This window comes from Suncus etruscus, chromosome 3 (assembly GCF_024139225.1).
Source record: "Suncus etruscus isolate mSunEtr1 chromosome 3, mSunEtr1.pri.cur, whole genome shotgun sequence".
Lineage (NCBI taxonomy): Eukaryota > Metazoa > Chordata > Mammalia > Eulipotyphla > Soricidae > Suncus > Suncus etruscus.
In genome coordinates this window covers 56,977,744-57,002,611 of record NC_064850.1, presented here as the reverse complement: position 1 = coordinate 57,002,611, position 24,868 = coordinate 56,977,744, and the positions used below count along the sequence as shown (strand labels likewise).

General features: G+C 34.9%; 1 non-coding gene across 1 annotated transcript; it reads left to right on the top strand.

Moving 5' to 3' along the window:
* Positions 1-24,275: 24,275 nt before the first annotated feature.
* On the top strand, positions 24,276-24,465 carry LOC126005412 (U2 spliceosomal RNA). Its single transcript, XR_007494514.1, has one exon. It is a non-coding gene; the product is annotated as a U2 spliceosomal RNA (small nuclear RNA).
* The last annotated feature ends 403 nt before the right edge of the window (positions 24,466-24,868 follow it).

Sequence of the window (24,868 nt, the reverse complement as noted above, 5' to 3'; positions counted from 1 at the left end):
TCCCAATTATTGAAATATTAAATTGTCTTTCATAACATATGTTGAGGATACAGAAGTTCAGAAGAAACAGTTAAGTATTTGTCTGAAAAGTTGAGTTTGTTACCAGCAATAAGTAAACTGGTTATTTTGTTTATATATAATATGACTGAAAGTGATTTAAACTCATTTTTTCTATTCCACTTTGATGGGGAACATAAAACAGTACAGATTGTGTATGTTGATTATCTAGTAATAGAATCAATGGACAGTATGTGTATAACCTTCCATTTGATTGTTACTGGCCTCATATTTTAAAGCACCAGTTTTCCCGCTTGAATTGAAATTCAGTTAGCAATGGGAGTACTGCTAGCATTCCTGATGGTCATTTAGGCATTATATGCATTCAGTTTATAAATTGAATAGTAGATATTTCTTCCTGCCTTTCATTCAATAAGAAAAGTGAGAATAAAAGAAAACTTTAGCTACTGCATATGCACATAAACCTTTTATTTTCTCTACATAGAAAAACTGGGAGTTACTCTATATATAACAGGTCACAAATACCATAATAGTCATTTCATTATATATGGTAATATAGATGGCTTATCAATAATATCTAGTCCTTATAGGTAATTTAGAATGTGTACACAAAAAATACTTCTTGTGTCTAAAAGTCACAAATAGGTAGAAAAACATTAAAAAATTGTGAGAGAGAAACATTTAGAGCATGTTACAATGTTAAATTATGGAATTAATGACAAACAATAAGGAGGAATGTTAGTACATATTTTATTACTTAAGAATTGTATCACTAAAACTCATACCATTGACTATAATCTAAGCAAAAATGATTGCTAATTTCTAAGTTTATTATTTACATATGTATTCATATTTGTAATAATGTCATGAGATATATTAAATATAAAATGTACAAGTTTTAAAAAGTTTTTGAAAATATTTTAACTTACAAATTGTTTAAAATTTAATACTTCATTTTACTTCAGATTGAGTGGCAATGAATTTTACTTCATTCTCTATCCAGGGTTACATTAAATTATGAATTAAGAAATCCTGTGTTATAAAATATTTTACAAGATTTTAGAAGTCAGGGATATTTTCTTTCTCCATAAGTCTAAAATTAAAATTACTTGTTCTAAGGAGCCTGCAGATTTATAAAGAATGACTAGCCAGACAAGTAAAATTAAAATTCAAAACTCTCCAAGGAAACTCCATACTCATAAAGAATAGCCAGCCTAGTTATTGTGAGTAGTACTTAAGATCCATAGAGTGATTTAGTGTTATGCCTTACACTGGATCTTTCCCTCTGGTTTTACAAAATGAATTATTGAGTAGCAACTTTGTTTATGTCATTAAGATTAAGTCTCTGTCAAAATCCTCCTGTAGGAATTCTAAAAGGTTTGGGAGAATGCTTTTGCTCATAACAAGCTGCCAGTTTTTCACATTAAAAATGTTGCTCTTCTGATATCTTAATTTGTGTATTTGTATATGTGTGTTGGTATATGTTTGTATGTTTGGAGGGCATAATGAAAAATAAATAACTTAAGTTTGTGTAGACGTATGTTATTCCATTAAGATAGAACATTTTTTCTTTCAATATACAAAGATAAAAAATTTTGGAATGTCAGAGGCTAACTGTATGATTGTTAAATATGAATACTTTTAAGTGGTATATTTTCTATTATATGAAATTTAAATAGAAAAATAAAATACTATCCTATCATATCTATTCAAAAAACAGATATGATGATTTGTGATGGTATTATTGTAGTTTAATATCCAGAATAAATTTTAAATGATAGGTTGGCATGGTAAATGCTCAATGAATTCCTGCCCAAAAGACAACTAACTGCTTTTGATTTTGGAAGCCCTTTGTCCACACACTATTATATAATCTTAGATTAATTAAAGGGTAATAAAAAATTCATTCACTTCTAAGGAACTGTTGTTTTGGGTTGTTGGGTTGTTGGTGTTTGCATAAGTGAGATTTTAAAAAATTATTCTGAATTTGTATTTAAAAGCATCTTTACATTTTAGGGAAAATGTCCTTTTCCCAATATTCATTTTTATATGGCATTTTATACTACTTAGTCAACTACATTAGTAGCCCCTAATCTGACAGAGAAAAAGTGGTTCAAGATGTATAATATTTAACACACACCAAAATCACATTTACTGATTTCACTTTACTATTTAAATGCATTTTAAGAAAAGGTGAAATAAAGACATTTATATTTACTTATTAGATTGGGGGCCAAATCCACCTCTATTACTAGTTTGTTCCTGACTTTGTATTCAGGGATTACTCTTGGGAGGTCTTTGGGACTTTTGGTGGTACTAGGGATTAAACTTGGGTTGCTAGGCAAACACCTTATTGTCACTCTTGCCCAGTTTCTAGAAACTCAGCACTTCATTGATAAGGAGACCCTATTTGAACCTTATGGGATAAATTTATATAATCTAGCTTTCTATGCTTCTATAAATCCTTAACTTAGTCTCATAACAAGAGTGCAATCATATGCATGAGTATATGTATGAGGTTTTTTATATTTGTGTTTCATTTATAATTAGCTCTAGTGCAACTATGATAATGTAATGAGCCTAAGAATTATTTGAGATGTTACTGAAAACAAACTGAAACTAAGTGTGGGGATATTTGCATTGTTTAGGTACTGTGGAACTTTTTATGTACTAAGACTCTTTTGAAAATGTTAACTTGACACAAATAAAGTCTCATTAGCTGTGTACATTGCTAGATAATCAATAAAGTTTATAATTGTCATTTATAATAGCAGTATCATAATAGTCATTAGAAAGGTATATTTGCATTTCTATTTATAGTTTTATAGATTATATGTGTTATTTAAAGGATATTATTAAGTTCACCTTGGTAATTTATTTACTGTTAGGGTTTTATTTTGGGGGGAGGATGAGGAAGCTGCAACCAGAAGTGCTCAGGGTTTACTCCTGATTTTTTGCTCAGAGATCACTGCTAGTGGTCTGCAGGAGGGGTATATGGGTACATGGGAAACCAAACCTGGCTCTGCTGCATGTAAAACAAATACCCCTTTCATCGTAAATCTCTTTAACCCCCAATTTACTGTTTCATGATGGGCCCAGTGCTTTGAAGGAAGGGAAAACCAAAAAATCTTATGTAATACCTTGAAAAATATCATGGAATTAATTTCACACAGTTTTGAAAATATCTTCCAAACTTGATTTTCTCATTTGTATTTTTATGTCTTCAATATTGAAGGCACATCAATGCCTCATGAATTTCTTTAGCAATTTTATATGCTATTTATTAATACAATTTTATAATATTGAGTTATCAATGAAACAACGAAAGCAACATAATTTATCTTGTCTTTGAAATTAAATAAGACTGGAATATAATGTGTCAATACAAGATTCTGATTATTTACTTGAAAGTACAAAAACTTTGAAAGAAAAGGCATTCAATGTTATTATGAAAAAGAAGAGCCTATCTTAGGATTTTCAGAGTTAAGAAAAAGTAGCAAGATAAGATCTTGCTGGCAGAGAAATGGTCCAGCTCCTCAACTAATAGCAAAAATAACATGATTCGGCTGAATCATCTCAGGTAGACTGGATTAAATTGACAAATCTGGGGCCTTCTTGGAATGGTGGTAGGCATATTCCCTTTTATTTTTGAAGGCACAGCAACCCACACAGAACATAGAAGCAGTCCAATTCCACAAGCAAACATCATCAAACTGCTTAGACAACAAATCATTCCAGTTCTATAGCTAATGGATAGCATAGCTGTATACGTTTTATTATTGTCAGTCCAGGAGGATGACAGCAAATTTGATGAGTTGCATAGTAGACCACCAACCTCCCTGAGCCTAAATGATAACACAGAAGTCTCAGCACCAACTAGTCCAGTAAATCCTCAGTGACTTTAGAAACATCATTGAGGAATATAATAATTATTACAAATTCACATTTATTGATTTAAGATTTGATCATTACATTTGCCTTTTTTTTATTGCCAAAAATATGTAGTAAATTTGTTTGTGCCTGCAAAGGGAGCAAGCTGGGATAGTGGTAAGGAAACTGGGGACATTGGTGGAGAGAAGGTCACACTGGTGATGGGATACATTTAATGACTTAAACAGCAATATTTAAAAAAACTTGATAAATCATGGTATTATATTTTTTTTTAGAAAAGGAAAAGAAAAGTTACAAGATGAGAACATCTTTGCTATTTAGCTATGGAGAAGATAACTTCTTACAATGTCAACATACCAATTTAGATTTTAATTGCCTTATATTTCCAACTTTGTGAACAGTCTGATAAAGGAGAGTTTTATGTAGTTTTTCTTTTATGCAATTTCATAATTTAAACTACTTGTTTATGTAATTCCCTTTTATTGTTTGGGTGAAGAAAAGTACAAAATAAATGTACAGTTCAAAGTGGTATAATAGCATAGTATCTTAGTTCAAATAAGACATACTGAGCTCATAATATGATAATTTAGATCATGCAATAAAACTGAGATCCACATCACAGTCGGTCTCTAGGTTCTTTAAACAACATTGAAATTGATATAATTGGTAGTTACTTTATTCTTATGTGCATGGGAGGTAAACAAATATATTTTTCATTGTAGTCAGGTAGGAGGAAAGTTTGGTTTTAATACCAATTTCCTAATATACTAAATTCTAATATAGAATGCTAAATATTAATTTTGTTATCATTAAACATTCAATAATACAATTTAGCACATAATTCTTTTCAATATTCAAATTTTTGGGGGGTACTATAATTCTTAAAGCATGCATACAGATAAGTAAGGTGCTTGCAAAAACACTGTGGAATTGTAAATCAGAATAAAACCAGCAGAAAAGGTAAAGTAATAATAGGAAATATTCATTTTGTTTTGAAAGGTGCCCAGACAGTCGTGTCAGGACAGCTAATATGCAGTTGGCTTTGTATTCATGCTGTTCAATTACACGAGGGATCATGAGAAATTCCCAGTGGCTCTGCTACATTTATTTCCTATTATAGTTCTTATTTTAGAATTTTGATTTGGCATTTAAAAAAATGCATGAAATGCCTTCCTCAGGGCAAATGATCTCATTCCTTGAGTTGTCTGTTGAAAAAGCTACAACATACAGCCTCTCTAGATTAAGAGGCTAATTTGTGTTATATAATGTAATATTTTTTCAGGAAATATTCTTTTTTTTTTTTTTATTCTTGAGTTTTAGATTCAGGTCTGAATATTTACCTAAAATCACCTAATAGATTTACCCTCTCTAGCCACTACTGCTTCTGGGTCCTCTCCATTTCTATTCCCATATTTCTCATATTATGTGGATATTGCTGGTCCCATTATTCTGCACTGGGAAGTGGTCATGCTGTAAGATGGCGACTTACATTGTCTATAGAGCAGTACTGTAAATTAATCCCCAGGCCATATTTTCAAGCCTAGGCAGATGCGTCTAAAGAAGGGTAGCTACAAAGAATGAATAAACCAAGCCAGTCAGAAGAGATTCATGAAGTCAGTGGCTTCTCGCCTTGTGGTCTCTTAGCAAGTACCAAAGACAGACTGCCCTTTCTTTACTCTCCCACTTTAATTCCACCAGCAGGAAGAAGGTCAAGTGATCTAGGTGTGCTTTTACATATCAAAGGTATAGGTTTAAAGGAAAGAGGACGATGGGGGAATGCTTTTGTTTTGGGTTAATAGCTGGGTGTCATCTTAGTACTAAAGGTAGATTAACACCTAAATCCTACATTTAACGTTTTTTTTATATTCTCAGAAAACTTAAAAGATTAGGAGAGAAAAACAACAAGGCATGACTTTTCTGGTCTGAAGTGTTTTGGATGTGGAATAAATATTTGAAATTTAATTCTGTCTTCTTGGGCATCTTTTATTACTGGGATAAAAATTCTATGTTAAGGGGCCTGAGCAATAGCACAGGTATTAGGGTGTTTGCCTTGCACTCGGCTGGCATAGGGCAGATCTGTGTTCAATTCCTCGCATTCCATATGGTTTTCTGAGCCTGCAAGAATTGATTTCTGAGCACAGAGCCCTGAGTAACCCCTAAGTGTCACTGGGTGTGGCCAAAAAATTTATGTCAATCTTCTGTTAGACTAAACTGGTATAATTATTTTTTTACATAGTTCATTTCTGAAAAACTCAAGTAGTCTACAAGAAATTAGTACTACAAAATGTGAAAACTTGCCAGTAGAGTTTTAACAATACTAACTGTTCTCACCTGAAATTCTAGAACACTCTCTTTCTCTCTCTCTTTGGTAACTACTAAAAATGCTGATGAGTATCAACTAACTGGGTAACTCTGGATTGATTTGTTTACAGTTATAGGATCATTGCTTTAAATTTTTTAATATGTATATCTTTATTTAAGCACCATGGTTACAAGCATGTTTGTAGTTGGCTTTCAGTCATAAACAGAATAATTTTATATTTTCCTATAGCTAATTGAAAAATATAAGTATCTGTTTTGCATTTTGGCTATGTAGTATGTATGTGTAGTATTTTGCCTAAGGAGTATGGTCAACTCTACCCCAAATAGTCTGAAGATTAATAAACAATTTGAACTATAAAATTATGAAGAAATATTCCTCATAATAACAAAGACCATACTAAAAAATATCAAGACTTGAGAGAAGGAAGAAGTAGTGACTGGTTTTCTTGTGGCTGGACAGTAGGTTGGATGAAAGTTCCAGGGCAGGGCAGGCACTCAGCTAGCTGGTTTAAACTTTTCATTAACCTTAAGAAAAAAAAGAGTGTGAAATAGATCATGGACTTTCTTATTTGCTATCTACTGAACAACTGTGGGCTGAAGGGAAGGTGGATAATGCGGTTAAGTAGCAGATATAAAGAGAAACTCTCATTGCAGCAGTGTGAATTAGATAAGTTAGCGCCTGAAAAAGTCATCTTTTTCCACCACTGTCACCAATTTACTCTGCTACATTATTTATTTTCTTTTAAAAATTATCTTATGTGTACCGAAGAGATAGCATGGAGGTAAGGCGTTTGCCTTGCATGCAGAAGGATGGTAGTTCGAACCCTGGCATCCCGTATGGTCCCCCAAACCTGCCAGGGGCGATTTTTGAGCATAGAGCCAGGAGTAACCCCTGAACGCTGCCGGGTGTGACCCCAACAACCCCCCCCCACAAATCTTATCTTATGTTCTCACTTTTTCTAAATAAAACTTTATTTGTTGATTGAGGTTTTGTGGTTTATAATACTATTTTTTATTTGTTTTTGTTTTATTTTGGTTTTTTGGGCCACACCTGTTTGATGCTCAGGGGTTACTCCTGGTTATGCCCTCAGAAATGGCTCCTGGCTTAGGAGGACCATATGGGATGCTGGTAGATTGAACCATGGTCTAGGCTAGCGCTTGCAAGGCAGACACCTTACCTTTAGCACCATCACTCTGGCCCCTATTTACAATACTATTAATGATGGCTTCCTGTTTTTCCTTACATAATTTCAACACTGCACCCCTTACCAGTGTACCCATCTTTCTTTTTTTTTTTTTTCTATAAACCAAATTTCCTGTGCGCATTACTCTTCATGTTGGGACATTAGTATCCTGCTCAAGTTTTTTGGTTGATATTTACATTTATTTTTCTTTATTTTTTATATATATATATATATTTTTTTACATGATTGTGTTTGGGTTTCAGTCATATAAAGAACACCACCCATCACCAGTGCAACATTCCCATCACCAATGTCCCAAGTCTCCCTCCTCCCCACCCGACCCCCGCCTGTACTCTAAACACGTTCTCAATTTCCCTCATACATTCTCATTATTAGGACAGTTCACAATTCTTGATCAAAACTCTCAGCAAGACGGGAATGGAAGGAACCTTTCTCAATATAGTATAAGGCCATCTACCACAAGCCAGAGGCAAATATTGTCCTCAATAGAGAAAAACTGAAAGCCTTCCCTCTAAATTCTGGCACAAGAAAAGGCTGTCCTCTCTCAACACTCCTATTCAACATAGCACTGGAAGTACTCGCTATAGCGATTAGGCAAGAAAAAGATATCAAGGGAATCCAGATAGGAAAGGAAGAAGTCAAGCTCTCACTGTTTGCAGATGACATGATACTCTACTTAGAAAACCCCAAAGACTCTACCAAAAAGCTTCTAGAAACAATAGACTCATATAGCAAGGTGGCAGGCTACAAAATTAACACACAAAAATCAATGGCCTTTCTATACACCAATACTAATAAGGAAGAAATGGACATTAAGAAAACAACTCCATTCACTATAGTGTCACACAAACTCAAATATCTTGGAATCAACTTGACTAAAAATGTGAAGGACCTATACAAGGAAAACTATAAAACTCTGCTCCAAGAAATAAGAGAGGACACGCGGAAATGGAAGCATATACCCTGCTCATGGATTGGCAGGATTAACATCATTAAAATGGCAATACTCCCCAAAGCACTGTACAGATTTAATGCGATCCCCCTAAAGATACCCATAACATTCTTCAAAGAAGTGGATCAGGCACTTTTGAAATTTATTTGGAACAATAAACACCCTCGAATAGCTAAAGCAATCATTGGGAAAAAGAATATGGGAGGAATTACTTTCCCCAACTTTAAACTTTACTACAAAGCAATAGTTATCAAAACAGCATGGTATTGGAATAAGGACAGTCCCTCAGATCAGTGGAATAAGCTTGAATACTCAGAGAATGTTCCCTAGACATACAATCACCTAATTTTTGATAAAGGAGCAAAAAATCCTAAATGGAACAAAGAAAGCCTCTTCAACAAGTGGTGTTGGCACAACTGGGTAGCCACTTGCAAAAAATTGAACTTAGACCCCCAGCTAACATCATGTACAAAGGTAAAATCCAAATGGATTAAAGACCTCGATATCAGACCCAAAACCATAAGATATATAGAACAACACGTAGGTAAAACACTCCAGGACATTGAGGCTAAAGGTATCTTCAAGGAAGAAACTGCACTCTCCAAGCAAGTGAAAGCAGAAATTAACAGATGGGAATATATTAAGCTGAGAAGCTTCTGCACCTCAAAGGAAATAGTGCCCAAGATATAAGAGCCACCCACTGAGTGGGAGAAACTATTCACCCAATACCCATCAGATAAGGGTCTAATCTCCAAAATATACAAGGCACTGACAGAACTTTACAAAAAAAGAAAATCTAATCCCATAAAAAAATGGGGAGAAGAAATGAATAGACACTTTGACAAAGAAGAAATACAGATGGCCAAAAGACACATGAAAAAGTGCTCCACATCACTAATCATCAGGGAGATGTACCCATCTTTCTTAAGCAGAAGCACAGGCTTCTCCTTTTTCAATTCCTTCACATGCACAACTTCGTTGTTTGGATCAATTCTTCTATTCATTAAAAAAAAGTCAAGATTTTAAATGACTGGTGGCTATATAGAAAATGTACTTATTGATTCATGGAAAATAACAAAGATGCATGATTTCCTAGGTTCTTTAATAATTTTTCTACTTAAAATCAATTATATAAAGTAAAAGACAGTACAGTTGAAGACTGAAAATCTTTATATTTTTTTGTATAAAAGAACTTTATTATAATACCATAATTTACCAATTTGTTCCTAATACAGTTGTTTTAGGCATTAAATGTTCAAATAGTAATCCCACCCCAATGTTACCTTTTCTTCATCAATGTCTCCAGTTTCCCACTCACCACCTTAGTCTGTCCCCTTGCTGGCACAAGCAAATTTAATTCATATTGTTTGTTATAACACAAATACAGATTAAATTACTAAATCTTAGGTTCATATGGGTCATTTTGAAATAATTGTTACATCTCTCAATATTATTACTAAAAAAATCGCATTTCAAGGACTCACTGGGCTGTTGTTCATGCTAGTTGTTCCTTCTGTGTTCCTGTTTGGGTTCACTGAACTTGAAGATCTGCTATATAACTTTACCATCTGGTTTACTGTGATTCTACTCTGCTAACCCTACTATGAAATTGGTGGCTTAGCAGTTTGATGTCATAAAGTTGTGAAGCTGAATCATTTATCTTAGAGGATGTGGAATATGGTGGTGGGCTGGAGAATTTACCCCTACCTGTTTTGAGAAGACCACACTGTTTTCAGCCTGGATCAGACTATCTGGCAGCCATTATTTTCTTTTGGATCTTAATAGAGGACCTGAGCCATTTTTGCTCAAAATCTTCATGTTTTATGGGCGTGACATTCACATGAAATTTGGCATGTGTATTTATATCAAAACAAAATATCCTTTTCCTCAACCCAAATGAGCCATTATATAGAAATGTCTACTTTTATATTGAGACCACATCTTATTCTACCCTTTGTAAATTGAACGCACTGAACATTTAAAAAACAAGTCAAAATGCACTTCATAGTTTTATCATAGAGAGTATTATAGCTTGACCTGGCCTCTATCATAAATATTCAAAACTCTTATATTTTATGTCAATAATTTATTGAAAACTATACTGAAAGTGAAAGATATTGATGGTGGCAGACACAACTCCATATTCCAAACTCACTAGCACCATTGCACATTGTAGAACAAATTTCAGTGTCTCCTTATGATCGCAGAACTATCTGGAAGCTGTGACTGCCAGCATTAGTAATATAATTCAACATATCAATAACCTAAGATGAGATCCTAGTTCAAAGTCCAAAGTCCAGTTTCTGTGGAGTTCTTATTTACAACTTTAGAACATTATAAATTAAAAAAAAGTATTACATCAAACCATTATACAGAAAGACCTGTTTTATGTCTAAGTGAATAAATTAATAAATTTGATTATATATTATATATAATTATATATTATATATTGATATAATTTTTAGACTAATCCACATTAAGACAAGAATAAGTCATTGCTTTGCTTGATGATAGATATCATCAGATAACCAGACCTCCCAGACCTCCCAAAACATTAACTTTTAAGAATATAAGTACAGTATACTTATGTTTGTTGTAGCACTAAGTACAAGAACCATGATATAAAAAAAACCCCAAATATCCAATAACAGATGAATATGCAAAGAGGTTTGGTTTATATTCCCAATGGAATACTACACAGTTGTAAGAAAAGGTAATACTTTTCTCTTTGTTGTAACTGGAATGGAACTGGAGAACATTATGGTAAGCAGAATGAATTAGAGCAATAAGTACAAGTACCAGATAATCTCACACATCTGCGGTGTATGGAGAAACAAAACAAGGGAAGAGATAATAAGCAATGATATTAAGGAGATCTTGAACACGGACAAACACTTGAACTAAGACTACAGCACTGACATTACCAGCACTGTGTAAAAGAACAGTGATAGTCTTATTAGAAGTAACAAAAGGACAATGAAGGAAATTCTTGGGCACTTTAGTGGTGGTGAAGTTGCATCAACACTCTACACATTATCGCAATAATAATCATACTACCTGATATATATTTTTAAGTTATTATTTTATAACTAAATAAAATTATTGATGTATTAAATGCTCTTAAACATAGACAGGTTATTTAAATTCTTCTTAAACATTTGGTTCACTTCAATTTAGTAGGTGTTATCCAGGCATTCGGTATCCTGCAGTTGTGCAGTTACATGGCTGCCAAGCTCAAATGCTGATTGCAAGGCCATCCCAGTCTTATAAAGGGGGTGCAGCAAAAATCTTTTTCTGTCAAGGTCTCAGGTTAGCTTCCAGTGTCTGTCTTTCACGAAGGAAGGAGATGAAACATAAACTTTTCAGAGTCATCTGTTGCTCAGCAACCAGGCCTTTCCTCTTAGAAAACAGGTCAGAAGAAAAGGAAAAGAGATGAAGGGATGATTAAGTGTTTGTGTGCTATTTCTGATAAAGCAAAAAGTCTCTAAAACAGAAATTATTCTGTGTAGAAATCTCCAACCCATAAGGAAACAAAATGCTTGCTGGAAGTGCTCTTCCCCCATCACTTGGGAAGAAAGTTTAATGATAGTATATACTATCTGGGGCCAATAGTATTATGTTAGATAAAGGCAGAAGTTTGAGTAAGGAATGGTCATCATTCCAAGATAAAAATCACACTTTGACGGAAAGGATAATTTATTTTATATAGTTGATATCTTATTTATATATGAAAATGTTTTAACATTTCCTGATATTTATTGGCATAAAATTCTTTAACATATCTGTTTCTCTTAGTTACTTCGGAATAAAAGTTAATTGCTTTCATCAAGAAAAACTCCAAGTGTAAAACTGCATTGCAGAATCTTAGATATTTCTATTTGACAAGTTAGAATATTAAATGCCTTTGATTAGAAACAAAAATTTTTTTACCTGTATTAAAGGATTCAATCTTGAGATAACTAGATAGCATTTAGTGGATTAACAGTCTTAAAGAATTAAAAATGAGATTTGCAAACATATGGTAACAGACATATGGACAAGGAATTTAGGTGGAGAAAAGAAACCCATAAAGCTTTAAACATTAATGCATATCTAGCTCTACATCACTACTCTTAAACAAACTTCATATATATATATATATATGTTTATACATGCTAAAAGACCATATATATGTTTTCTATTTTTGATTGATATGCTTTATAAAAAGAACAGTATGACCCTTCAATTATTTTTCAGTTAAACTCTTTTCTGTTGTACGTTTTGTTTGGTTTTGATTTTGGGACCCACTCAGCATTATACAGGGTTTACACTTATTCTTTACTTTATATTCAGTGATCATGCTTGAAGTGCTTAGGGGACCATATAGGGTTCCAGGGATTAAATCTGGGTTTGCCTCATGCAAGTCCATCACCCTCTCTACTATACTTTCTCTCCAATCCCTTTATAGTTAAATTCTTTTTTAGTATTGCCAGGAAATATTGACATTGGCTCATGGGGCTACTAAATTTGTGTTCATGCCTTCACTAGAATTGGAAACTATTTACAAAATAACCCATTCATCTAATTGCTCTCAACTTACTTGTTTACTACTTTAAAAAATTTTTTTTAATCTGGCATTATTTCTGGTTCTGTGCTCAGGAACCATTCTTTACAGGGCTAAAAGAACATATATGAGGAATTGGGTTTCAAACACAAGTTGGTCCTGTGAAAGGCAAGTGCTCTACCTACTATATTATTCAGCCCCAGTACTCAGTTTTTACAAGGCTAAGAAGTTATATAAAAATATAATTTGTTAATTATATACTGTTTATCATGTTGTTTTGTCAGCCAAGAATATATTAGGCTTTGGAAACTAAAGATAACTAAGCTCACTTAAAACCCATAAAATTTAGGGTAAGAGTATGCCCTTTTTATTCATGATAAACTCACTATATTTCTAATTCAGAAAATATGCCTAGTTTATTTGTCTTTTATAAAAAGTAAAAATAGATTTGCTTTTTTCGTTTCTAATGAAAGGTATATCCTACTTTATTTTTGAAATGATTTGAGATATTGTGTTATAATTATAAATATTATTTTGAAATAAATATTTTCATTCTACATAAAATTAGAGATATTTATATTCACATTCATATGTCATATATCTCTGAGAATCAAATTATGCAATTAGAATGATTTTGTTTTATATTTCTACCAATGAAAATATTATAATGTACATACATATTGCTCTCCCTAAGATCCTAGAGAATTACAACAGGTTGTAATCTTGATGTTGATATAACTCCCTTCAGAACAGGAACATTTTCTTCTCTTTCTCACTCCCACTTTTCAGTTCTACTGGCAGCAAAACCTCTGAACATCAGAGAGCAAAGACTTTCCACTTGCTCTCAGAATCATTTTCTGACTATTTGTATTATTGCTTGGCTCACTTTATGAAAATAAATTAGGCCACATTCTAAGCGAAGGATGGCGAGACTTGCAAAATGGTAAGAGCAATTTTCCACAGCGTGTTAATATTTTACTTGGCCTATTTGGTTTAGCTTAGAAATAAGTGACAAAAATGCATATATTGTTTAGGTTTGCTATTCCTTGATGAAAAAAATACGAGCACACAAAACTATGTCAGCTCTACACCTATGGAAGTTCTTGCTTTCAAAGACTTCTTCACAACCATTACAGACAAGCAGTGTATAGAATAATTTGCATTTAAACATGATCATCAGGAGAAGAAATTCTTTAAAATATAAAGCTCAGATTAAGAATAAATAAATTTAACATGAAAATGTGCTGATTTTGTATGCAGAGGAAAAAATTCTAACTGGAGCAGCTATAGAAATTAGGGCCAATGTTATTTTTCTGAATTCCCTGCAATGTTGAATTACAGATGAATACCTATAGAAATAAATGTGACATCCAAATGGTTACCAAATGAATATATTATGCTCTGTGATGTGTCACTGAATTTAAATGAGTTCAGAATGATGACATCCAAGAGCAGCTGAAGTACTTCAGACACTCTCAAATACATGCGGTTAAATAAAACTCTGTGAATGTTCCTTATATAAAATGAATTTTTCCTATTCAGAAGGAAAGGAGAGCAATTTATTTTCTTCATATACAGTCTCATCACAAGAGTTTACTTTTATAAACGTCATTGGGTTTTCAAAGAAATTTTTGTCGTTTGAAAGTTACTTAGCAATGTTTTCAAACTTGAAAACTCTCAACATGTAATCTTGCATTCATTGTGTTAAGTAGCATACATACACAAAATATCCACATTTTCCTCCTTTTGTGTGAGCAAGAGCAGTGACCTGAATACGTTGACTGATCAGTGGAATAATACTTGTTACCAAAACTCTTACTAGTATACTGGGAACTGGGCCATTCTGACTAGTTGAATATTCTATGTATGCTTTAACAATATTTGAAAAAATAGTAAATATTTTTATTGGGATTATAATAAAAAAACCTTGGCTACTTCACATTTGTATCTCCTAGGCCAAAGTACTAAAGTTTGATTTTAGTACTTATTCAAACGAGGTGCTCAGTAAGTCTCTCTTGGATGAATACATTGGTAAAGTAAGCTTGCTGTGGGTGTACATTTGCATTCTCTATGTACACAGGAAATCTTCCTCTGGACAGCCATTCTTGTTTCATTTACCTGGAGCTTTTTTTTTTTTTTTTTTTAGGATATTCTTAGGATACATTTCTCTTAGAAGTTTAATGCTATTCTCTACTCTTCTATTGACCTTCCACTCTTCCATATCCTTCTCCCTGACCTTCCTCTCCTTCCTTTCTAATTCCCCTCATTATGTCCCCCAGTTTTCTTTTCTTTCTCTTCTTATTCTTTATCCTTCTTATCCTCCTCCACATTTCCCCCTTTATCCTCCCCTTTCCTATTTACTTTCTCCTCTCCTCACCTCACTCCATCTTTGCTTCTTTTATACCTTAGCTTTTTTCTGGAACAATTTATCATGGTTTATCAAGAAAGCTAATTTAAATTCTCCCCACAAAGAGTCAGTATAGATAGAATTTACGTGGTTAGATATTCTAGTTAATAAGAAAACACCTGAAATACCATGCCTGTGAATTTGTGCTCTCTTCAAATTTTTGAACTGTACATTATTCAGTCTACTAAGACAGCTCTATTGAATAGATAGAAAACTAATCTTCATTAGATCTCTTGCAATCTTGATTTTTTTTCCTCAGAAGACCCATGCAAGCAATGTAGATAAAAGAGCAAGGCTCTCACTGGACCCAAGACATACTGACTATAATTTACTGAATGTAGCCTTGGGAAGCAAATGAAATTCTAGACCCAACAAGCTTGACAAAAACAGTTTACCTAGATCAAGTGCTTTATTTATCATGAAATTTCTCAAAGCTAACATCAGTTAATAAGTATTTAGTCTTTACTAATGAGAAAAGGCAATTTCTTCCTTAGTCGTCCTCTTCAATCCAGTAGATGAAATGCCTTATTGATAGATTGTCCTGAGAGTCCCTTCTTCTTTATTTCCAACACTTAGCCTCCATACTAATCTTAATGACTTTGAGCTCTCTATCCATAAAGCTCTTCATACTCTCTTATGCTCTTTCTCCTCTCTTGATGTTTAGAGTCTAATATCAGCTGCATTAATTTAAAAGCTTTAAAACCACAAAACACATGATTATTAGGAAAAAAGCCATCTCAGAGACTGGGAGAATATATTTAACTAACAAAGGGTTAGTTTTCAAGATATATAAATCATTGGTGAATCTAAACAAGAAAGAACAAACCCATTAAAAATGGGTCAAAGGGATGAATAGAGATGAGCAAAGCTTTCTCAAACTATAGATGAGGTTATGCTCTGTATGAAAAATATGCTCTGCATCATTGATAATCAGGGAAGTGCAAATCAGAGCAACTATATATGACCTCACACTAGTGATACTGGCACATATCACAAAAAATGAAAACAAGTGTCAGCATGGAATACTTATCTATTGCTGATGAAAATGTCTACTAGTTTCTGGGAAAAGTATGAACACTTCTAAAAAATACCCCAGAAGGATAGAGATGGACATAGAATAGTCTCACTTATCTATGGGATATAATAAAAATAAATAACAGGATGGTAATAATATCCAGAGACAATAGAAATTAGGACAGCAAGGTCCAGCCCACACATGAAGCTTGCCACAAAGAGCGGGGAGAGGATATTAACTGCACTAACAACTACAATGACAATAATAGTGAGAGAGAGAAATAGAATGGCTATCTCAGAGATAGGCAGAGGAAGGGAAGAAGGTAGATGGAGAACATTGGTGTCAGTAAAGTTACATTGCTAAAGGGTGGTGTACATTTGATGACTGAAACCCAACTATAGACATTTCTGTAATCACAGTGCTTAAATAAAAACTATTAAAAAAATTAAGTAGGTTGTTGAAATTTGGAAAAATAATTTAAATCCCCTAATAATTGAGAGCTGATGATCTAGAAACCTTACTTCTAGGTCCCAAAACGTTACTCAGAAAAGATGTCTGGGCTTCTGTGTTCATTGTGGTACTATTCACAATAACAAAATCTGGAAACAACCAAGTGTCCAAGAACAGATGACTAGATAAAAGATCTAAATAATTCGTTCTATGTCTGAAATCTAACTATAAAGGGCTTTGTAAATCAAAATGGTTTTAGCAAAATATGATAAAATAAAAAACTATAGAACCTATACACTTGAATACTACTTAAATTAAGAAATTCTGAAATCATACAATTTACAACGAAGTGGCTTAACGGGAAGGTATCATGCTGCGTAAAGTCAGCCAGAAGGAGTGCGATAGATACTGAATATCTCTCTTACGTGTAAATTATACAAGATTAAAAAAAATGTTCCTTCTAAGGACAGAGTAAGGATTTATAATAGTAAGATTTTTTAAATAATTTTTTCAAGGAAAATGGATTTTCTTAAGGGAATGAGTCTTGAGTCTAAAGTTAACTTAAGCTGAGATGGGTGTTAAGATGCATATGAGCAACAAAAATGTTTTAATTTCTGTAGGACACAGACATTTTATAATGAGAGATTCATCTTGCAGTCTTGTTGCCAACAATTTGGTCTTTGGCTCTCTTAGGGATCTTCCTTCCTTCCTTCTTTCCCTCCCTCCCTCCTTCCTTCCTTCCTTCCTTCCTTCCCTCCCTCCCTCCCTCCCTTCCTTCCTTCCTTCCTTCCTTCCTTCCTTCCTTCCTTTCTTCCTCCCTCCCTCCCTTCCTTCCCTCCCTCCTTCCTTCCTTCCCTTCCTCCTTCCCTCCTTCCTTCCTTCCCTCCTTCCTCCCTCCCTCCTTCCCTCCCTCCCTCCCTCCCTTCCTTCCTTCCTTCCTTCCTTCCTTCCTTCCTTCCTTCCTTCCTCCCTCCCTCCCTCCCTTCCTCCCTCCCTTCCTTCCTTTCTTCCTCCCTTCCTTCCTTCCTTTCTTCCTTCCTTCCTTCCTTCCTTCCTTCCTTCCTTCCTTCCTTCCTTCCTTCCTTCCTTCCTTCCTTCCTTCCTCCCTCCCTCCCTCCCTTCCTCCCTCCCTTCCTTCCTTTCTTCCTCCCTTCCTTCCTTCCTTTCTTCCTTCCTTCCCTCCCTCCTTCCTTCCCTCCCTCCCTCCCTCCCTCCCTTCCTCCTTTCTCCCTCCCTCCCTCCCTTCCTTCCTCCCTTCCTTCCTTCCTTCCTTCCTCCTTTCTCCCTCCCTCCCTTCCTTCCTCCCTTCCTTCCTTCCTTCCTTCCTTCCCTCCCTTCCTTCCTCCCTTCCTCCCTTCCTTCCTTCCCTCCTTCCTTCCTTCCTTCCTTCCCTCCTTCCTTCCTTCCTTCCTTCCCTCCCTTCCTTCCTCCCTTCCTTCCTTCCCTCCTTCCTTCCTTCCTTCCTCCCTCCCTTCCTCCTTTCCTCCCTTCCTCCCTCCCTCCCTCCCTCCCTTCCTCCCTTCCTTTCTTCTTCCTTCCTTCCTTCCTTCCTTCCTTCCTTCCTTCCTTCCTTCCTTCCTTCCTTCCTTCCTTCCTTCCTTCCTTCCTTCCTCCTTTTCTCCTTTCCTTCCTCCCTTCCTTCCATCCCTTCCTTCCTCCCTCCCTAGCTATATGCTTAGAAATCGCCCCTGGCTTGGGGGGACCATATGGGACGCCAGGGATTCGAACCGTCTGTCCTAGGCTAGCGTGTGCAAGGCAGATGCCTTATGCTCTGTGCCACCACTCCCCCCTCCCGCCATGTTCTGTATTTTAATTTTCAAACATCCTACTGTGTTTTAGTTACAGGTGATCACAATCAGCCCATTGTACTTTCAAAACGTATAAAACTTCCTAATTACAGAGGGTCAAGTATCTGAGTGCTTCATCTGAGTGCTTCACAGCATGTATTCTCCATGGTTTGTAGCAATTATCTGAAAAAAATTTTGTAAGCATCAGTGTGCTAATATTGCTGATGTTTGGGTATGAGCTGGGAATATTATTGCCTTCATTTACTTACAAAATTTGTGATCAAGAAATTCATTCTGAGGCAGGAGAGACAGTACAGTGGCAGGGCATTTGCCTAGCACGAGGCCTACCCAGGATGAACCTGGGTTCCATCTCTGGCATCCCACATGGTCACCCGAGTCATGAACAATTTCTGAGTGCAGAGCCAGGAGTAACCCCTGAGCACCATTGGGTGTTGTCAAAAAACAAACAAAAAAGAGAAATTTATTCTTTAGATCAGTGTTTTTTAATTGGGAGCCATATATTATAAGGTACTACGGCTGAACATTATATGATTGGTAAACTACAGTATGAGATAAGAGATAATTGGTAGCACAGGTGGGAAGGTTAGAGGGGAATCTAAAAAGGGAATTCGATCAGAAAGGGCCACAGTTGGGCCCGGAGAGATAGCACAGCCGTGTTTGCCTTGCAAGCAGCCAATCCAGGACCAAAGGTGGTTGGTTCGAATCCTGGTGTCCCATATGGTCCCCCGTGCCTGCCAGGAGCTATTTCTGAGCAGACAGCCAGGAGTAACCCCTGAGCACCGCCGGGTGTGGCCCAAAAACAAAAAACAAACAAACAAAAAAAAGAAAGGACCACAGTTGGGAAAAAGATTAAAGAACTTGAGAAACATTGCTTTTGGTGACTGCTAAATCTTTCTTCAATGTATTTATTATTTATTTACAAGTTTGTGGCATAATATCCTTTAGTATGGTACTTTAATAAAATTATTGAATTTTAGTTATGAGATACAATGCTGCATGTTTAATATTTAATGCATATTTAATGACTATCTGACAAGACTTGAATGATTTTTGTGGTGGTTTTAATTAATCAAATATCCTTAGCACAAGAGGTTACACTTTCTATTATGCTTTCTATACTTTTCTATTATACTTTTCAGCAGTTACAATGAATAAACTAAAGCAGGGACATTTAAATAAATAAAATAAACAATATCTGTTCTGCACAAAGTTTGGTGATTCAATGATAGTAACTTGAACTCAATGGCAACTGTTAAAATATTTTTCCAAATAACATATTACCTGACATTTTAAATTTCAATTAAAATTTGTGGCTGTAGTGATAGCTCAGTAGTACTGTGTTTGCTTTGCATGCCCTGTTGACTCACGCCCTGGCTGACCTAGGACGAACCTGGGTTGGATCTCTGGCATCCCATACAGTCCTCTAAGGCCAGGAGCGATTTTTGAGTGCACTAGCCAGGAGTAACCCCAGAGCGTCACCAGGTGTGGCCCAAAAAATATAACAAAAAAAAAACATAAAAAAATAAAATAAAAATAAAATATATGGAAGTTATCATGTAGGGTATGGATTAAGAGGACTATAGTATCTGTTTTTTATATTATTAGAGATAGCATTATATTCTTGTAACTCCTATTCACAGTAAAGGTGTAATTTAAAAATAAAGTTTCTTCTTATCTATAAAAATGTGAGAATTCACTGAAGTTAAGGTTAAGTTACATTTTGATAGCTGGCACCCTGAATTTTGTTCTACTTGATGATTTGGCACTGGAAAGTCAATTAGGCAGTGTGCAATCCTTATTCTTTCATGCATGAGGTATAAATTAATCATGTGCTCTGGGCTTCTCAAATTGGGATTTTAAGTCTTTCTTCCCAGTATTCTAAATTTCACTTCTGAAAATATTTTAGACCAATACTCTAGTTATTTGAGAAAACATCTTAAATTCTTTGGAATTTTATTTATACAGATACCAAACAAAATGTATAAGCATTTTTTGAATCACTTAAATGACTATACTGTATTTGAATAAAGTAAGAACATTCTAAGAGTTCAAATATTTTTTTATGGGGTCACACCAGGCAGTGCTCAGGGGAAACTCCTGGCTCCATGCTCCTGGCAGGCACGGGGGACCATATGGGACGCCGGATTCAAACAGATAACCTTCTGCATGAAAGGCAAACGCCTTACCTCCATGTTATCTCTCTGGCCCCAAGTTCAAATCTTTTTTACAGCATTATTATATTTTAAATTAATGATCACAATATATGAAATAAAATTTATCATCTTGGATATTACCATATTTTAAATATTTCCATATTTTAAATATGCATTGAAGTTAGTAGCAGCTTTGTATACATTGTGTAATATAGTTCTAGTTCCCTTATAATATATTTTTATTCATACAATGGAAACTCTATGCATTGAATAAAATTCCCCTTTCTTGCACCCGTGGAAACCACCAATTATTTTTCACCTTCTCAGAATTTTAATTGTTTTATCTCCTCCTATAAGTGGAATTGTGTAGTATTTGTCATTTCTCTTTATTTAATTCAGTATAATGTTCTCAAGGTCTATTTATGTTGTTTGTTTGTTTGTTTCTGTTTGGAGCCACACCTGGCAGCACTCAGGGGTTTCTCCTGGCTCTGTGCTCAGAAATCTCTCCTGCCAGGCTTGAGGGACCATATAGGATGCCTGGAATAAAAACCTGTCAGGCACTTGCAAGGCAAATATCCTACCCGCTGTGTTATCACTCTGTGTCCCATCTATTTATATTGTTACATGTTGATATTGTCTATTTTAATACTGTTTTCTTTGCTTAAATCTATTGTTGATTTTCCTCTTCTAATTGTTGTTCCAACTCAATTTTATTTTCAGATCCAGAATTTATGGTTAGTTTCTTAAAATGTTTGTTGTTGTTGTTTATTGGGGCACACATGGTTGTACTTAAGTCTTAACACTGGTGTTCAGGGATCACTTCTGCTGGACTTGGTATCATATGGGTTACCAGGAATTGAACCTAGGTCAGCTGTGTGCAAGGTAAGCAACCTACCCACTACACTACCTACCGCGTCTCCTCATTTATTTATATTGATATTATCATTTTATTCAGACACTTCCCTCCTCTTTTCTTTTAGTTACATATTTGTGTTGTTGTCTTGTAGTTCTTTTGAGGAACAAGATATGAGCACCTGTGAGATGATTTTGAATTATATTTTAGAAAATTCATAGATTCTATTTCTTTACTGTCAGTTTCTAGAGATTTACCTTGATCCTTAGAATTATGTTTTCCTGTTCTTTTTTTTTTGTTTTTTCGGGTCACACCCGTTTGATGCTCAGGGGTTATTTCTGGCTACAGGCTCAGAAATTGCCCCTGGCTTGGGCGGACCATATGGGACACCGGGGGATCGAACCGTGGTCCTTTCCTTAGCTAGCGCTTACAAGGCAGACACCTTGCCTCTGGCGCCACCTCGCCGGCCCCATATTTTCCTGTTCTATTAGGTGCTATATTTTTGTGTTAAACAAACAACACCTCCCTCCAAAAATAAATGAAAGCCAGACACACTTTCCTGGCTTCATACAAAAATAAGGCTTTCACTAAATCTGGCTGGAGGGATCCAAACTTTTTGAGGGTGCCTGTTTTCTGTGGGGTTTTAATGTGATTATAATAGATATTTTTGGGTTACTCTTTTATCGGAGCTTGTGATATTTTGTTTTTTGTGGTGATCAGAGACAAGCATATTTTCTAGTTTTAGAATATCCTGCTGTGCTCTCTTGTTCTCCATCACCAGGCATCAATGGTACTATGAATTAGTGCTCTTGTTCAGACAAAACAGAAGTCAATGTTTTGGGGAACTTCTTGCTCTCCAAAGCAAAAAGGTTAAAACAAAGTCCTCTCCTGCCTTCATCTCCTAAGAAAAATGACAGTTCAGTCCTTTCTCCAGATCACGAGTACCATGATGTCTTCTGTCTCTAGAATTATAAGTTCTTTGATTTTGCAGTAAGTCCCTTGTTTGCCTTCTCTCTGTAGCCCCCTAACTAAATAGCCCAACATTAGGAATAATGATTCATTCTTTTTCACTCCCAAGAGAAACTTTGAGTTAGATTTTTTTTCTCTTGGACAGGAGTTACATGAGCTCAAGGCAGGGCTATATGTAGTTGAAATAAAATGGTTTTATTACTTATTTCAATGCAGCTGCTCTGACATTAAGCTTGTCTCAAATTTGAATTCTTGACCTATTTATGGACTTTCTAGAGACCTTTGTTTTGGGCCACAACCAACTGTGCTTAGGGTTTACAGAATCTGACTCTACACTCAGGGATCACTCCTGGAAGATTTGGGGGACAATATGGGGTTTTGGGAATTGAGTTCTGATTAACCAATTGTAAGGCAAATGACCTGATTGTTGTACTATCTCTCTGCTTATCCCCCCAAAACCTTTAGACTTTTGGACTACATGTTCTTAAATCAATATTTCTGTTGGGAATGAAGTTTAGGACTTTCTGTTTTGTCCATTTTGTGAATTACTTCCCTATATCTGTTTTTATATTTAAAATAATATATTATATTATTTTATAATATTTTATATTTAAGTTGATTTCAAGTACTGATAAAGTTCCTTATTTGAAATTCTTGGGGAAATATACCTCTCAAATTTTAGTTTTTCAAACAGTAATTCAGTGCAAATACTCCAAGTATATGATTTCCTTAGGGAGAATGGGTCATAACCCTGAAATAAACACAGCCATATTTCTTCAGCATTAAATATGCACATTCAACTCAGTGGGAGATAAAGTCTAACAATATTCTCCTGCTAGATTAGATGATATTTTGCTAAATCACATAAATGATGAAAATTGTTTGGTTTCCAAGTCATTTCAAGATTAGAGTGAGGATAAGGAATAGTAAACCAAAGTCTTTCATTTTGTGGAAAATAAGAATAGAATGACATTAATACATGAAAGATAAATAAATCTAATGATCGTGCTAGTGATTCAGTGTTGATGTTGCTTATTGATTTGTTGCCTCAAAGATCTTAAATTTATTCTTTCTATCTCATCTGTGAAAATGGTCATGGGCCCTGTAGGTATTTTTCCCTTTTACAATTGCTCTGAAAATCTGTTGATAGTTCTTGCTCTTTTCTCTAGTGATTGGTTCTTGTACATGTCAGCCAGTAACTTCCCTTTTGTAGCATCTTGAAAGGCTTTGTGGCAGAGTATCTCTGGTTAAACATAGCTCCATGAAATGTTTTACTTGGCATTTTTACAAAGACATTTCCAGAAAATTCTACTATGGGGGCAATACCCACAACATCAACTGTAAATTAGTTAAAACTTCAGGTTCTCAATCTCAGATGTGTGCTATCTTTTTATTTCTGAGTGCTGGTAATGGTCCTCTGATATATGATTGTTTATCTTTTTAAAGTAATTTTTACTTTACTCCTAGTAAACCTTTGTCATCCACTACCTTGATATAATTCATTGTTCTTTAAATGAAACTCTCCCCTTACTGAATGTGTTGTTTTTCTCTCTTAACTGAATCCAGACTAGACTGATATAGAATATGTTACACTCTTGTATGCAGCAATGAGTCTGTGAAGTCTTTATTTGGTTTCTGGTTTTAGTTCTTGGCATAGAGGTCCGAAAACCCTTAAGATTTCTAAGTTGTATCACTTCTCAGCCTTTTGGCTAAGACAAGTGTAGTATCTGTTCTTATCAGGTTAATATCTGATACATCATCTATCCAACAACAATATATTAAATGGATTTTTGGCACAAGAAACTGGAATAGGAGCTTGCTGCATCCATTCCACGCATTGACCTGGTCATGCAGTACCCCCAGGATCGATGTACAAAAAAAAAAATTTTTCTAAGTTGTAGACTTGGAACATGGCTTTTCTAAAATTTATTCTTCCATTCTTGTTTCTTGACCTCTCTGGAGTAATTTCATTGATGTAAACAAATAGCTGCTGATAGAGACACTCAGTTGGTCAATTGGTTCCTGGTTGGGGGCTGGCCAGCAGAAAGACCAAGAATGATTAGAATCTTGGACTTTTCAGTCTCCTCTTTCACCACTCATGATAAAAGAGAAAGCCCTCATAAAAATCACGAAAGTACGAATATTTGGATTGTATATTTTGATTTTTTCCTATGTAATAGGAAGATAATACAACCCAACTCTGAAGAAGTGGAAAGTCTTATACCTTTCTGTATATATATATATATATATATATATATATATACCTTCATTTGGCTATCATT